The sequence below is a fragment of the Taeniopygia guttata genome, chromosome 5 (genome assembly GCF_048771995.1).
Source record: "Taeniopygia guttata chromosome 5, bTaeGut7.mat, whole genome shotgun sequence".
NCBI classification, from domain to species: domain Eukaryota; kingdom Metazoa; phylum Chordata; class Aves; order Passeriformes; family Estrildidae; genus Taeniopygia; species Taeniopygia guttata.
Window position 1 is genome coordinate 46597517 of NC_133030.1, and position 17417 is coordinate 46614933.

General features: G+C 34.4%; 1 long non-coding RNA gene across 11 annotated transcripts in view; it reads right to left on the bottom strand.

Annotated features, from left to right (window-relative positions):
- Positions 1–17417, bottom strand: part of LOC115495576 (uncharacterized) — a 251868-nt gene that overhangs the window by 39850 nt on the left and 194601 nt on the right. For 3 of the 11 annotated variants that reach the window (XR_012056457.1, XR_012056465.1, XR_012056466.1), the window contains exons 5-6: positions 8472–10539; positions 4810–7322 (exon numbers count right to left, since the gene is read on the bottom strand). This is a non-coding gene — a long non-coding RNA (uncharacterized lncRNA). The remainder of the gene's footprint in view (positions 1–4809; positions 7323–8471; positions 10540–17417) is intronic. The other 8 variants (XR_012056460.1, XR_012056461.1, XR_012056464.1 and 5 more) reach the window with 5 other exon arrangements.

The window sequence follows — 17417 nt, forward strand, 5'->3', positions numbered from 1 at the left end:
TGTCTGTAATTTTACAGCAGAATATTTAATCCTGACCTTAAAATCTATCATTTTATCATTAGATGTTGGCAACACTGAGCTAAATGCACAGTTGAAAAAGTCATTTAGACAAATTCTGGTTTCTTACTATTTCTTGATAGATGATTTCTTCAATATCTAAGAAATTATTAAATGTATTTAATTTTTGTGGTACATAGATGATGGTAATTTTATAACCATACATTACATAAGTGAAAACATTATTAAAAAATAAGTACTGTGTTGTCCAGACATCTGCCTAGGAATATTTCAGATTGCATATAAATATGATGACAGGATATTTTCAGCCTGGAAGTAAAAGATACTAAGAATGAGAGTATTTCTTAAAGGAGGAAAAAATCCACTGCTATTTAGCATTGTTGGGTCTCAGTAGTCTCTGCACTGGCTTACAGCAGAAGTTTACAAGTAGGCTCTATCTAACTTCATATACACACATTTGCTCGTAGGCATGGCAGCGACTCATATTTGGTTTCTATGAGAAATCATTTTTATTCCTTCATTATGCTTACAAATTTACACCTTCAGGTTTAGTGAAGAACAGGGAGATCATTTGAATAAATTTGCCCTAAAAGTGTAGTTAAGGCAGAGATTCACATTTTTCCAAGGAAAATTCATAGTTGCAATACAGCTGGGATTCCAACAGAGAGACTTACTCCAAGGCACTGACTCTCAAACTGAGCAGATATCAAGAAAAACCTCCTCAATTATCTTTCTAAAATAGTGTGATGGTCACTTCAGCCCTTGGTTATGGACCTACATAAGCAGGAAGAGAATTTTTATTTTAATAATATGTCTCTGTGTGTTACATTTTGTGCTGTGTATCTTATTGAATTTACTACCCAGAAAACAAACACAAAACCAAAAACTTCACCATTTGCTGAAAGTTTTGTTAATAAACAAATCCAAACTGCTAAAACAGGTGATAATACTTATTTTCTTTTTAATTGGGAAATAGCTCAGGTAAAGGAGCTTTACACTGCCCTCTCAAAATGTCTAAGATCTTGTAAATTTTAGCTTTTGAAAATCATCCTTAGGAAGCTTGAGGCTCTTCTGTGTTTTCATTATACTCCTCAAGTCACTTAAATGATTTAACAGAGTAAATGCTCCTTGAATGTTAAACTGCTGTAGAGACTGCAACATTTAAGAATTTAATCTTGTAGATTTAAGATTCAGGGAGGCATGGGGATAAATTATAAATCTTTTGTTTTGCTGTCTGTAATATATACTTATCATTACTGGTTGCCAGCTATTTTGCATAATTAGAAATCTAGAAAAAGTATAAATAAGTATTTGTCAATTGAAAATAAAAAGGTTCCAAGCAATAAAACGTTTAGCTTTGGGCCAGATTCTCAGTTTGTAGAGGTCATCATAACATTAAAATCAATTGAATTACATTGATTTACCTAATCTAACAAGCTCCTCTTTCATGGAAAGTTTTATCTTACCATTAGAATAAGCAAATCAATACAACCAAGCTAAAATCTAGATCTACCTGAAAGTCAAGGCAAATGCAAAATTAAGCTACAGAGACTTACAAATCAAACAAACATTACCCTCTTTTAATTTTTTGGATTCTAGATGGAAGAGTTCTTTGCTGATTTCATACTGACCAAAAAACAGAATGTATGGAAATACAACAAGACAGTCTCAACTAATGTGTAAAATACCACTACTGGTTCTATATCATCAAAGAAGTGATTATTTGTAGAAAAGCACAAAATGTTTTCCCTTTAAAGTTTTGCGTTTTACCCCAAAATCAAGAAATCCCATTTCTACTTTGTGGAAAAATAAATACAGAAATCTTAAAAATATGTGAGAGTTACAGCCTCAGGTAGAAAAAGGTCCTGAGAACTCTGATCCTGCAAAGAGAATCTGCTCTCACTAACCAAAATACTTTGGGCTTCTACTCAGTGTAAAGAAAACTAGGCAGCTCATAATAGGGCCCAAAATTATATAACAATTTATTCAGTGGGAAGCTACCTAAAGCAGCCTACAGAAAAACTCGGAAGAGTTTTAATTTAGTTGTGCTAAATTATGAACTCTGTGCTACTGAGATGTACTTCTGTTCACCAGGCCTTGGTGTATAACATCTACATGGAAAATGAGTCACTGCTTTTCATAGGAGGTAGGTGGAGGAGGGTCTGTCACTGTGACTCTGACGTTTCATAATGGAGCAGCAAAGACCTCTTATAGGATGTGAAAGTCCTGGGCACCAAACCCCACATCTCACCCTCCCACATGAGTGTCCTAACCAGCAGCCTGAAGGCACTTGTTGGGGAGGAGCGCTCTCACTTCCAGCTACTTGTTATAAAGCTTTTGTTTCATGTCAAAGAGGCAGAAGATACACCATGCCCGTGAGAGCTTACACCCAATCTTGCCTCCCACATACTTCATTTTCTCTGAGAGGGGTGTGAATGTATTTTACAGTTTATTATTTCAAATCTACAACTACAATCAGAGCTCAAGCCAGTGAGTTTGACTCAGTGGATCCAAAGCCCTTTGGAAGAATGGTGGATGACATTTCAAAACATCTTTGCCGCATGGTAATGATGATCAGAAGATCACAAATACAAAAGTCATACTTAAACCCAGGTCTTTCAAATTGCCATATAACCTTTGAAATGCCAGGTACATGGGGAGAAGACAGAAATATGTTCTATTCCTCTTCTATGTAACAAATTTGCATACAGAAACTTAGCCAAATAAGTGACACAATTTCTGTCTCATAAGTGCCAATATGTTTTATGCACGTTATTTACTATGATCAATCTTTCCTAGTCAGATCTCAAAATAAAGCTTTAAAATTTCCCTGGTGTTAGAATAAAATTTAAATCCTGCCCATCCAAATCTGTGAGCTTGAAATGATGTGTGAAAGCTTGGAAGTAGTTTTGAGAAATGGAGTTTTTTGGGTCCAACCTCTAACCCTGTCAGTGACTGTAAGTGCCAAAAGGCACTATCCAAAGGACTTGTTCTTCTCATATTTTATGGGATGAAATGAGAAAGATATGTCAGACCCGTGTGTAAATAAAATGTTGTAAATGAATAGTTGTCTTTCTGGATTTTCTAATTTTAATAAACCAAGAAAAAATGAGATTGTCCCATTCTGTTGTCTGTCTTGTTACTAAGTAATGCTGCAGTGTCATTCCCTTATTTTATTAATTTTTATTCAAGCAATTTCTGATATCGACTGCATCAAGCTAAACCCAATTAAGAATCATTGCAAAAATTTCCTCACTAGCATTTTTCTGATCAGAATACTGTAAAGAGCTTCTTCAGGCACAAAAGAACAAACATATAAAAGAAAGCAATAGGCTATAGCGTTGTGCTCCTAGCACTCACCATTCTCATCAAAGAATTTCTCATGAAAATCAGTTTCTAAGAAATTGTCAAAACAGAGCTGGAACCGATCACTTCAAAGGATTACACAGCTTGTTTACTGAAGAGTCTCTGACTGAGATCTGCTAACAGCGCTTTATGTAGACATGTAAACAGCCTTGACTTTAATTTCACTCTGGAGGCATAGGCAGTCTTAAAACCTTGGCAAACAAGCTGAGAAGTCAAATCAAAAAGGTTCACATCAAATCAATACTGAAAATGTGATAGAAATCAGTATGAACTATATAATTTCAGAAATAGATCCTACCCTGATCTCAAGTGCATATTGATCTTTTATAATGGGGTATTATATTCATTAATTACTTTGCAGCAGTCAAACCTATAATGTTATCTATTTAAAACAGCACTTTCTTACTTATACAGCCTTAAACTTTATCTCTGTGGATTTATCTCTGTGGATTAAAATTGTGCATGTGACAAACCAAATATTTTTATGCAAAGCTTACAGAGTCATCATTTCATTTTTTATGTTTATTTTTAATTTTTAGTTTATAATAAGCTAAAAATTTCATGTATTTGTAATGAAAATACTAGAGATGAATTCAGGGATGTGATTTAGAGACTTGCCCTTTAAATTTTCTTCTGTGCACTACATTTTCCATCAGACATCTGGGACACCTTTGTGTCCTGGTAGGTTAAAAAGTGTTCAAATTTACAAAGCTGAGAATGCCACACGGCAATTTATCTACCTTTTGATAATTGTTAAATACCAACTGGACCATGTCCTTGATTAACACCATTTTCTCATATTCCATGGGACTCAGAACTTTATATTTTCTAACTTTCTACTTCTTTAGGGATTTACTTTTTTTTTTTGCTACCTGTAGGAGGATGGATCATAAGCGAATAGAGATAGTGCTGAAGGCAATCTCGCCCCTGAGGAGCTGCATCTGTACTAATTACCAGAGTAGGAGCAGCCGTGCCATTAATAGGTCACAGCTGTGTCCAGTAAGGATGGGTGTTACAGGAGAGTGGACTAGCTGGTTGAGAGGAGAGTTGGAGCCAGCTGGTTGTGCTGCTGTGAGGAGTGAGGGCCAGGCAGTCATGCTAGGGCCATGAAGGGTTAGTGTGTGCTGCAAAGGACAGCAAGAAGTCAGCTGGCTGTGTGGAAAGCAGAGGAAAGGAGTCAGTGCTGTGAGGAGCTGCCTGTGAGAGCTCACAGAGAGAATATGAAAATCTTACAGTCAGATGATAAACTGATGGTGACAATTCCCATTCACTGTTGACTGGTGCAAAGCACCAATGCCAACAGATACCCATCTGACAGAAAGGTAAACCCGACCTCAAAATACATTTTTGTGGAGTGGCTGCACCCCTTCAGACATTTGAGTACTCTTTATTTATTTTTCTCTTTTTTATCAGGCAATAACTTACCAGGCAGTCCTGCTCCAAACTGTATTAGAGAAACTGCACTTTGGACTCTGCAAAGACCAGGTGAAAATTAGGGGCCATAAAAAAAAGTAATCAGCAGAATTAGAAAATTAAGATGGAATAAGGTGCAAAAATTGTCCATAGACACAAGAACCTTGTGTAACAAAGAAATCATGTCTAAAAATATCTCAGTTCCTGCAATGAAATAATGGCCTTTGCTGTAAAATGTGCATCTATGCAATGTGTTGGGTGGCAGACAATGAGCATCAACCATTCATTGCATCTAAGAATTCAGATTATGATTTTGGGGTGTAGCAGAAGGAGGAAAAAAATCAAATCTGCATTCTCAAGAAAAAACAAATCTGTCACTGTAATGTGTAATTAAGACCAACTAACTGGGTGCAGAGATACATCTGTCTCCAAGGCAGAAGTTACGTCAATGCTATTTCATATGAAATAGCTAAAATGTCTTCTCAGCGGCTCCTGTAATATTTGCACATTTGCTTGACAAATATGTATTTAAAGACATCAACAGGAGATTCTTGTATTGCATACAAAGAAGCAATATTTTCATGGTTATATTTACACTTAACTCTATTGACAATCCAGATTGTGTTACTGCTGTATTCTTCTGGCAAATACCAAGGTAATGCCATTCAAATTGTTGTCCAAAACTCAGTCTTTTACATAAAAAGAATGGGACAAAACCTGCTACTGGGACCTGGCAGTGAGGTTCTAGCCAACAGATTTGGATGACTGTATCTTTACTATTATATTAAATATATTCTGTAGTACAGCAATTCTTTATGATTTGATATGAGAAAAGTGTTGGAATAAAATTAAACAATCAAACAAATTTTTAAAAAATAGCTGATCAAGATGTTTTGTTACCCTGTAAAGCACACATGATTCCACTAGTAAATCCACACTAGTGATTCCACTAGTGCCTTTCTCAGGAAGAATTGCACTGTAATTTTGCTGCTAAAATTAGAGATACAAGAACATCAAAATCTATCATAGACTTTGGTGAAAGTCACTACTCTAAGCACCAGTGTCCCAAAAAATTTATCCATTCAAAAAATCTAATAGGACTTTTCTTAATATTAGAATGAGATATTAGATATTAGGTTGATATTAGACACAAGATATTAGACTGAAAGGAAGTCAGGTTTAGAACATGACTTTTAGCATACCCAGGAACCTGGGGATGAGCTAAAGGCAATGCTCATTTCTTTGTTCTTTCTGGTAAGCAAGCTGTTAGCTAAAGAAAAAAATCAAGCACCTCAGGATGATATCTTAATCACAATGTCTAGGTAAACCCAGACACAAAAAGTTTGATAAGTTGAGGTGTAGATAAAGGGGAAAGTGAATCAAATTGAAAAAGCAATGCAAGTATCAAAAATAAAGAGAGAGAAATGAACTCTCCCTTAATAAGATAAATTACTGTAAAGGATTTTCTGGTCTTTTTAAAAAGAGAGAAAATGGTTGTCGGTGTTCTTACTGTATGTAGAAAACAAACTTCAGCCATGGGCCAGGTAACTGGGAGTTGCTCACCAGATCTTCACCATTTCCCTGGTTCCTGCACTCACTTTTTTAGTTATGGTGTTCCCAATGTTCCAGGGAGGTATCTTAGCACAATTTAGTCCAGGAATTTTAATACAGGCTGAACTCCACAGGACTTAATGTACTCAGCATTTATAATCTCTTCTATTTCAGCTATATCTCTACTGCTTTCTTTATTGTACTTTTTTTTTTAAGTCCAATCTCATATACAGCTGAAAAAACTAAACCTAGATTTACAATAATCTTTATTTCTTTGATTGTGATTTCTCAGGAAAAGGGATTGGACTTTATCTTTTATAACAGTGAAATAATTCTACATTGGATTAATTTTTATCTGTGGAAGAATGGCAATTAAGAAATACATGCTGAGAAATGTGTGTAAGAAATGTACCATGTATCCAATTAATTCTGGTTTTCCACGTATCTTCTTCTCCTGTTGACTGACTTTGTTTTATTTACAGAAAATCAACATGGTGTTTTTGAAGCATTGATGTATGTAAAGCTGCAGGTGGATTATGGAACTAGAACTCCAAAAGGCTCTTAGAACTGCTGTCAGTAAAAGCACAGGTACTTTGATCTGGCGTGGATGAACTCATTAAGTTTTCCTGGGAAATTCCCCGAACTCTCTGAGTGGTACTTCAGCATCAACAGATGAACAGCATCCACTTGGCTAAGATGCTTCCAAGAATCTAACTCACTCCAGAACCACAAATATTCTCAAATGAGTCTTTTTCTGTCTTACTTGAAATCATTTAAGCCAATATACTTCTAAACATATCATGTGTTTTTCAAAAAATGATTCTGCTTTTAGGCAAAACAGAGAGCTTATTACTAGGTTATCTTTGTTTGGAGTCATGTCTTGAATTCCTGGTTGTCCTTCACTTTGCTTTCCCCACATTTGTCAGTATAACTGAGGCCATAAGCATAACATTCATCCAATGAAGCAAAGTTATCTAGATTAAAAAAAAAAAAAAAAAAAGTAGTTAAGAAATATTTAGGAAATTATTCAAATTAAGTGCAGTTTTGTTGATTGAATGTAAGTGAGAAATGATTACAGGTTAGTTTTTAGTACCAAGTCTGAGTGGGCAGCTACACATTGCAATCAGCTGGAAAGACCTAGCTCCTCACTTGGCATTAAGCAACATCCTGCTGAGTGTACTACCTACCATTACCCTCCTTCTGAGGTGCTGAACTCTTCTGGGAACAAAATGAGTTTTGGAGGCACCTGTGTACTCCATAGGAAGAAGGTCACACTTAAACAGTGTCTTTGTTCTTCTAGGTTCAGATTCAGAAAGGTGTTTAAGTGCCAAACTCTGGTTTTACTGGAAGTTAGATCTTTACAGATAGAGGTATAAATAAGTGCACAACACATGATCCCTGAAAAAACAGTGGGATCTACATGAGTGAGGGAATGTTTCCACAGTCAGATGGTTATGATTTATTGCCAGTGGGAAAGAGAAGGAGGGAATATCTTGTTCTACCTGGAAGATCTGCTTGTTTCTGCTCTGTAAAATTCTAGTTGTATGATAGGAAGATAAGCAGAACTAAAACAATTAGATACAGACAACCGTCAATTAGAAAAATTATTATTCCAGCTGAACCAAGTTAAACAAAGCTACGAGCACGATGACCTGTTGCTAGCAATGGCAACACCATTTCACAGGGCTGCAAAGTTGCTCAAGCAGTTCAAGGTTTGCCAAAGAGTTCAACACCGGCAGCTTTAGTGGAAGGTGTGAAAAAACTGAGCTAGGAAAATGTTAGATAATTATATTGCCTTTCCAGTAAAGGTATTATAATTTATTTAAGTAACACTCATGCTCCTTCTAAGACATGGCAATCTTTGATGTTAATATTAGGACCTGTCACATTTTACCCATACCTCCCTTCCTGAAGTCTTATGTGACTGTAACTCTTGATAGCACCTAACATTTAAAAGTAATTATGGTTTGATCAGTCTTACTCAGTAAATTGACTGTGATCTGCTCTTGTATTAATTAGCTCCTATGCTTTTCTTGTATTCGCCAATATTCCATTTTGAAAGTGCACCAAAATAAGCAGAGCTCAAGCTACAAGGATACTAACATACAAAGAAGTAAACTTACCTTCTTGCTAACATATATCCATAAAAAGAAAGTCAAGCCTAATACTGAAATTGGTATAAAACACAATTCAGATATTAATGTATCAAATTCCTGGAGAAAAAAAATATTTTTAAAATTACTTTTTGTATAAGTTATAGATTTTATATATATTTCAGTTTATTTTTGCCAGAAAACTTACACTGTTCTTAGTTATTGTTTTCTCTCTTGAAATTTTCCTGGTATTTCTATATTGGTGTTCATACTGAGGCTATAAAGTATGTATAACTTTGTGATAAGATAGCTGAGAATATTGCCATTTTTTCTTCTACAATAGGAAATATGAATGTGCAAATGAACATATTGATAAAATGTAATAAAAAGAAATATATGACATAGCATAGTCTTTTGTGAAGCTAATAACAATGTAGTTTTACTTCCAGGTAGATGGATAGAAAACACTAAATAGAATGTATGAGTACAACTGATTAGCAATATTCAGACTTTACAATATTGACAATTTAAATTAAAACACTTATGTATAATTATAGAATTAATACAAATATATTTACTAGTTACCTTTATTGCCTTCCCTTCTCACAATTTATGTGGGAACAGGATAAGAAGTAAAATTACTTCTTAGAGAAAATCATAAGTTTTTATTTTGTTAATATGTATCAGCAAGTTAAGCTCATTTAGGGCTTACTGCTGTTATTGTACCGATTCAGTAACTTCTGTGTCATGCATGCAAAGTCTGAAACTTAAGTTTTCCTAATGAAGGCACTAAATGTCTGCCTTAGTATGTAAATCATGGTCAAGAGATAATCCATCTCACTACATACATTTGAACCAATACTCAAGCAGAAACATAAGAAAGCTTCATTTGTTTTGGTGAGCACCTTCTGGTTAGGTTTTTCTTCAGCAAAACATTTCTACACCAGGATTTCATTTATGACACAAATATAAGTTCCATAACACTGTGATTTGGGACAGGTATTATTTTATTTCTAATTTGTTTGTATGTGTATTTTGAAGTGCTAAATTAGTATTTTGGTCCAGAGCAACTTCAGTTTTTTTTATCATGCCCATGAATTAGTGAGTAATTTATATATAACTTTAATAGCAATTTCATTGAAATTAACTCAGCTCTATCCTCAAAATGAAGTTTGAAACAGAATGCTGTGAACACACAACAACTGCTCAAAATTATTGCAGAAAAATGAAAACCATTTTGTCACAGTATGAAAAAGTGATGGACAGTTGCTTCATGAGTGCTCTTTTCATCAAGCTATTGAATTTGGCTTTGAGTCATGCTGATTATTTCAGCGAGTTAAAGCAGTTAAGTGAGAAATAAAGCTCTTAAACATATGGCAGTTCTGATTATCATATGAAAGCCAGGCATGCCAAAGCTTTGGAGAACACATTGCTCTAAGCAGACGATAGAATGAAAATTAAATGCCAGTTTCAAAAAGTGTACTGGAAAAAATACACCTTTCTTGAGGGCATATGACAAAATTTGGGAATCATGTAAACATTTTTGATTTCACATTTGTTAAAAACAGTGGTTGACTCTCTGTCTTTATAATAGATAGCTCATTTGGTAAGCTCTGGAAGCCACAGCTGCTGATACAAGGGAGAGAAGGAGAGCAAAGGGAAGGGGAAAGTAAGACAAGGGCAAGAGCATTGTTCAAGTTCTCATTTCTTAAAATTGAACCACCACTTACCATTACATTCTATGGAGGAACTCCTGCTCAATGTCCAGAGAACAGCCTGTGTATTTATTTCCACATATTTATTTGGCAATTCCCAATATCCAGGGTTTTTTAAAATTTGTAGTTAACAAGGAATAATATATGAATATGCTTAAACTCTTTATTTATAAGAACTTGAAAAGTGGGATATTATGACCAGCTGAAATCCCAATTGCTGTAAAGTATCAGAATGGCATAAAAGTCCTCAGTCTTCCAAAACAAATATTTAAGCATACCAGAAACGATAATTGGACATACTTGAAAGCCTTGCCTGGAAGATGGAAACCAGTCAGACAGAATTTCCAGTGATGAAGGTACATGTACATGGAACCTGGCTGGACCTAGAATTTTAACAGTGACAAATTATTTTGAATTAGTATTATAGGGAACAATTCTAATAGAAGAATTACAAACTTTGAAGAGAAGTAATATATGTAAAAGTTTACTCCCATATATTTGAATTTTGCTAATAGATACTGATAGGTGGCAGAACTAATCAGTAGAGGCAGTGAATTTCTTTTTGTTTATATAATTACATATTACCATTGATATTTCAAATACTTGAGATCTTAGTGAAGAAAGCTTACACAGGAATTAAATGTATTGTGGCAGGTAAATATACAATTCAATTTTTAATCATAATTTATACTATTTGTGTCACTTAAAAATATTCTCCAGATTTCATTTTTACTCTGGGTGTTCTGTTGAATGCAGAGTTATCTTGCATGACTGCAGCTGTGGGGATTTTTACAAAGTTTATTTCATATTGCTGAAGGCTCAATAAGAGACAGATATGGTGCTATAGAATTAATAATTTTTAGGGGTCATAACTTATCAGTTACTGTTTGTTTGACATGTATTCCACAGAAAGTGTATTTTTAATGGTTAATAACAAATAAAAAAAAACTATCGTTGTGAAGACAGCATCATTAACAAGATTTTGGAACAGAATATAACAAAAAATACATCTGACAAGAAAAACAGCAGGAGAATAACAGGTAAGCAGAATGTAATTACCCTTTTTGGAAGATGGCCAGTACACTAAATTTGGTGCATGTGTCATCCAAAGGACGATAACCTGTATTATTAATTCATTTCCAAGACAGGTCTGAGCTGGTTTTGCATTTTGTGTCTTATGAAGATTTGTTTTCTTGTTTTTTTTTCTTCCAAAAGAACATAACATAGCTTTCTGCAGAAACGTTTCACAATATGAAATCATGATTGTTTAGGGTGAGGCCTTTCATTATTTTCAAGCTACCGTATAGGTTTATTTTGTCATTTTTCCACCTTTTATTATATCAAAGGAATATTTTCATGAAAAGGTAAGTACTGTAATCAAAAAGTGTTGAAATGTTTCTTTTTTTATATTATTATAAATGCTGCCACATGTGTTCAGCTTTTAGCATATTCCTGTGATTATTTTTCTTCAAAAAATTGTTGCTTAGGAAATCTTGTGATAATTTATTGTTCATATAAGCATGTTTACACCATTTTAACTTGCTCAACAACACCAGTTAATATAAATGACTGCAAATATCTTCCTGGATTTTCACTGACTCTAAATTACTGGATCATATAGATTTAAGGGCAATAATATTCTCTTTGGTAACACTAATTCACCTTTTTCATTCAAGATTTCTATTCTAATTCCAAACTACATAAATTAGGTAGATCCACATCTAAATGTGTCTGCATGCTTCCTGTTACTTTGTAGTCAAAAAAAGGTAGACACTGCTGCTGTTCACCTATACACAAGTGCCTCTCCTACAACTCTGGAAATTCACTGATGACCCTACATGTTTCTTTTTTTTTTTTTTTTTCCCATCAAATTCTCATTAAACTTTTCAAATCCATTACAACACTGAGGTGATGTAAATCATGATAAGATTTATTCCTCTCATTCATTTTCTTAGAGATTAAGTCTATATAAATATGAGACTCAAGCAGCTAAGTCATCTCACTTAGCTGCAGAACCCACTCAATATAGACAAAAACAGTTATAGTCTCTTGAGTAGATTTGAAAGCCACACTTTTCAAAGCAAATTCAAAAACAACTGAAACGATTGGTGGTACTGAGATAGTCTGATAAGTATTTGGGTCAACCACATAACAACTTTTGAAAGCACAGATTAGCTTCAATGTGCAACTAAACAGCAGGAAATGAGGGGAAAACAGACTGAAAATGCATTGGATTTGTAAAGCAGTGTCAGAATAGGATCAGTCTGGGTTTTGGAAAAAAACAAATCTAGTGGCAAAAGCTGTGATGGCTTGGATCCTTTGTTGTGGCTGAGTATGGTATCTGTAGCTGCTTCCTCTGCTGATGAGCTTTACTCTCCATTTCCTTTGCTAGCCAGCCATCCAACTTTCCTTTGAAGAAAACAAGCAAACAAACAAACAAACAAACAAACAAAATGTCAGCTGGATCTGTATCTTCATAGTTGTTATTTTACAGAGACAACCTGCTTGAAAACACTGGATCTGATGGACTGCAATATTGTACAACTGGCCCTAAACATGCAGGGACAACGAGTGTGCTGTCTTTATTTCCTGTGCTTCCTAGGCTTCCTTTCCTTGTAGTTTACATGTAGTTTTCTGATTCTGGAAAGATCAACGATGGAAATGGCAATCAATTTCACTTGTCTTTTTGTTCAATATGCAAACTTTTTATTTGCATGTGGCTCAAGTGTTTGTTTGGAACTTCTGCAGCCATAAGTTGAATTCTTATGTTTGCTGCTGAAATGCCATGCTGCCTAGAATTCAACAGCAAATAAATATTCTTGCCCTCACTAATTTGAAACAGTGTGAGTTTTAAATCTTTAGCTGTGGGAGATTTATTAAGACTGCAGTTTTCCTCACCCTTCCTTCTGTTCATCAAGATAAGTCAAAACTACAGGAACCATATTTTTCAGAAGTATTGCAGTTTTGTAAATTCAATTTCTTTAATTCCTTTAATGTAATAGAGCAGGGCTGTGATCAGTCAAAGGTTGGAGGTTGGACTAGATGATTTTAGAGGTCTTTTCTAGCCAAAATGATTATGTGATTCTGTCATGAGAGCAAGAAGCCAAAGCTATAAATAAATGCAGAAGTTATCCATGTTTTAAGATTAAAGTTAACTAATTGGCTTAATTGATAATGTCATTGAGTTTTTACTTTGTAAAGACCTGACAGATTCTGAAGCACAGTGTTACTTACTGAGTTTTGAATTACTATTGTAATCACTGTAGTATGATCAATTTCTTTTTAATTAGTGAACATTCTTTGGGACATATATAAGAAGGATGTTGCTTTTTATGATTACATTAAGATTTTCTGCAGAGAATATGCACTGTTTTTTACTTCACATATTTTTAGTGACCTCCTGCCAATTCCATCTTTCTTTCATATCTATACAGCTCCTGTAGCATGTTCTAGAGCAGTAAAACTTTCCTCCATAACAGAAGGCATGCATTAATGAAATTTTTCTTTTAGTTCTAGAAAATGTTAATATTCATTGTTAAGCAGATTTATCACTGCAACCTTATCACTATCATACACTTTTTTCCTGTTGAAGGAACTATGAAGTGCTTATTACCATCCATTTGTTCACACTGCCTATAGGCACATTGGCTCTAGGCAACCAAAATACTTGTAGTTAAAACTGTTACAGAAGAGGAGGTCAGGGAAATTGTTCAGAGAACTTCACTGAGACCTTTTATTATACCTGGAAGAATATTATGGAAATATTTTGAGACTTTGAAAAGTCACCAGTCCCTTCAAAATATCATCCAGGCTTTTTAAAAATAATCTGAGATTTTTCTAAAAGAAAGGACATTTTTAAATCCTCATTTTAAATTTATTTTAAAATTATAAAAGTTTTAAAAATCTGAGGGAAAAAATATCTCTAATACATCCATTTATTCCTTCTTGTTGACATTATCTTGACTGAAGGTACCTTTGACTGGACAACTGCAACAAGTGTCAAGCAACTTTCATCTGTAGAAGGATCTTCCTCCAATGGTACATTGATGGAAGAAGGATGAGGAGTGTGAATGACTAGAAGTGAGTTTGCTTTTGCTAGGATGGAGCCATTATATTATTCTCCAAATTTAGCTCTCAAAAAGAAATAAATCAATCGAGAGACAATTCAGTCAATATGAAGTTCTGTAAAGTAAGCATAGGTCTGTTGATTTAGGTAATTTATTTTGTGTACATATAATTCCAACTTTTTTTTATAATCTCAGACTATATAGAATTATCTAATAAATGCATTGACAAAGTCTCCTGCTACACCCTGGTGTAATTATTTGATATTTCATATGATAGGATATAGATTCCGACAGATAGGAAAAGTGCTAATTTTGCATGATCTTTTGACCAAAAAAAAAGTCAGGTCTAGTACAATTAAGAGTCAAATAGTTTTAAATATAGAGATAGATAACAAAGCCTTCATATTCTTTAGCTAGTGCATGATCATGTAGAGAAATAGTTTATCCTTCAGATTATTCTTTCCTAAATTGAAATGAAGTAGTCATCACTATTTCCAAAATATAAACACTTGCTTTAGAGTTTTGATAACTAAAATGTTTGAAAATTTCAATTATTTTAGGATTGATATCTGCAAGGTAATTCCGTGAAACTCGGAATTTCATAAGTAATATATTTTTGTTGAAATAGTTAGAAAGAAAATGAATTAGACACCTTCTGTAAGAAGCCTACTTGGACTCCAGAAGAGATGAATAATATTTAATAGGCCTAAGTAAAAGATTTTCACCCAAAATTACTCTAATTGCAATGTCATATATTGTCTGTACAAAGTTCTTGACTGAGAATGATTTGTTTCAAACTTTCCTTATAAAAAGTAATTATGTGAATAAAAAATTTCACACACGTTCCAGTAGTTCTGCGATATGAAGAAACTTGCATTCAGGTGTTTCTATAGAGACTGATATGAATAAAAATTATTTCCTGAGCTAAGACTTAAAAGCACATGTTGGATCCCTCCCACTGAGATTTAATGTAGGGGCTAGCCATCTACTTGTAACACAGGATTGTGGATATCCATTTTAGTAAATGGAAGTCAATACAGGCAGTGGAGCCTAAAATACATAGCCATCTGCTTTAAAAATAAGATGGATTCTTTTCTCTGCTCCATTGACTATATTGTCATGATCTCTTCCTATTAAAATGTGAATTTAGATAGCTCCTTGAAGTGCTCTGTAAAGACCAGAGTCTCAGTTCCCCACAATCTACTTTAGAGTGAGCTGACAAGTATTCTACATCCTTGGCTGCACTGACTTCCACCCCATGGACCACTGTGCCAGCTTGTATGTCTGATTTGCATGCAAACACTGAAATTTCAGTATCTGACTTCAAAATGATCCCTGTGATTCTTGGGTTTTGGTGGTTTTGGGGGGTTTTTATTGGGGTTTTTTGTTTGTTTGTTTGTTTGTTTTGTTTTGTTTTGCTTTTCTGGGATAAAGTTTATTTTCTTCATACTGTCTAGTATGAGGCTGTTTTGGATTTGTGCTGAAAGCAGTGTTGATAGCACAGGGATGTTTTCGTTATCATTCTTTAACAGAGTCACTGCCTCATCCCACCAGTGAGGAGATTTGGGGTTCACAAGGCGTTGGGAGGGGACACAGCCTCAGGTGTCCCCAAATGACCAAAGGGACACGCCAGACCATGTGACATTGTAGTCAGTGTATAAGGTGAAAGAAAGGGACCCATATTTGTAGTGATGATGTTTTTCTTTCCAAGTCATCATTATGTGCAGTGGAGCCTTGGTTTCCTGGGGGTGGCTGAGCACCTGCCTGTTTGTGGGAAACTGAATCAGTCCTTTTTGCTTTTATTGTTTGCATGGCTTTTACTTTACTTCTCAAACTGTCTCTCTTTCAGCCCATGAGTTTTCTGGCTTTTACTTTTCCAATTCTCTTCCTATCCCACTGAATGAATGAGTGGCTGTGTAGGGTTTATTTGCAATCTGGGGTAAAACCATGACGATCCATCTCAATTAATTTGATTAATTGCTATTACATACATGCAAAATATTGTTTGCTATGCCCCAAAGCATCCAAATCCAAAAATCTGCACACAACGGGCAGAAGTGACAAAAGATGAACGAGAGTCCTATGTCACCCTGGAACAGCAGCTGGAGGTCAGAGCAGATATTTTAAATGGCATTACACATCCATGTGTATGCATTTACATTGAATCCCACGTTTTAATTTGAGGATGGAACACATCCTGCAACTAGAATCCAACAGTACATTTCATTATTTTAGATTACCACCCTACAGTTATTAAGCTGCATGAACTGCCACCTCACACACTTCTTTCTTTTTTTGCAAGTGGATGATAAACATGGCCTTTGTCTGAATTAAAAATAAAAGCAAATTTTTGGAATATCAAAACTTTTCTTGAGAGATTTTTATTTCTCTGCTGTGTTCTAGCTAGAAAGAGGATTCAGGCACAGCAAGCACAGAAAGTAGCTTTGTGTAAAGGAGAATAAAAATAAGGTCTTTAAGGTCAACATTGAGCTGTTGCTATGATTTATTTTAGCATTGAAATTCTTCAAACAATGAAGTTGCCAATTTTTCCTACAAGCATTTATTTAACACTATCAGAAAATTAGTCCTTTCTATTTACTCTGAATTGTAGGTTCTTATGTAGAAAGAGTGGGCATAAAATATATGAAAATATTCATGCTTTTTGTTACTTAACAAACTCTCCACTCAAGTAGCTCTTTCAGTCTTACCTAAAGTAGTATTTCTTCCAGACTCTGGGTAACAGAAATTATTCTTTTGGAATTTTAGGCAATGGTGTGTTACAAACAGATTTTCTTCATATTTACTCAGAAGCTTAAACTTTGCAATCATACCATAGTGAAACAGACTATTTGATTTTCTGTGACTAAAAATGGAGAAATCAATACCAAACCCAGTATCAAGGACATTAGTTTTATTTTTCACTGAGTGATTTAAAATCTAATTAATTATATATCTATTTTTTTCCCTTAACTGTTTCCTAAAGGAGAACCTTGTCTGAAAAAAACCTGGTTTTATTGAATGACTTTTTTTTTTTTAATTTCAGTTGATATAAATTAGAAGTTTGATATGCATTTTTATTGATTTTTTTTTCAAATTTTTGCTGCTTTAGGAAGTTTTAAATTACAAGTATTCATAAAGAGAACAATTTTGCTAATGTTTGGCAGCTTGGTGATCATCAGAGGAGGGAGAACTCT